Source organism: Arachis duranensis, chromosome 3 (genome assembly GCF_000817695.3).
Source record: "Arachis duranensis cultivar V14167 chromosome 3, aradu.V14167.gnm2.J7QH, whole genome shotgun sequence".
Taxonomy (NCBI): Eukaryota; Viridiplantae; Streptophyta; class Magnoliopsida; order Fabales; family Fabaceae; genus Arachis; species Arachis duranensis.
In genome coordinates, this window is record NC_029774.3 from 121,127,937 (window position 1) to 121,128,256 (window position 320).

Below are 320 nucleotides of genomic sequence, written 5' to 3' on the forward strand. Positions count from 1 at the left end.
GTTTGGGGGTATTATGCAGATCTCTATGCAGACCGTCATATATGGGTTCCAATCTATCTGGATCACCACTTCATATTATAGTACCTGTAAATCAGACATTTTGAATACACCAGAGAGAGTTTAATTAATTTTGGTCTTGTGGACTACAAGTGGCTTTCAGGTAGTGTTGGGTTAAAATCTGCAGCAGAGGTGTAAATTTAATTTTTTATCGGGTGTATTTATAGTCTGTGTTTGGGTGTATTATGCAGATCTCTATGCAGACCGTCATATATGGGTTCCAATCTATCTGGATCACCACTTCATATTATAGTACCTGTAAA

The 320-nt window shown here is 37.2% G+C and overlaps 1 long non-coding RNA gene across 1 annotated transcript in view; it reads left to right on the forward strand.

The window, feature by feature from the left end:
• Positions 1-283, forward strand: part of LOC127745825 (uncharacterized) — a 2,284-nt gene extending 2,001 nt beyond the window's left edge. Inside the window, exon 2 of the long non-coding RNA XR_008007433.1 lies at positions 161-283. This is a non-coding gene — a long non-coding RNA (uncharacterized LOC127745825). The remainder of the gene's footprint in view (positions 1-160) is intronic.
• The last annotated feature ends 37 nt before the right edge of the window (positions 284-320 follow it).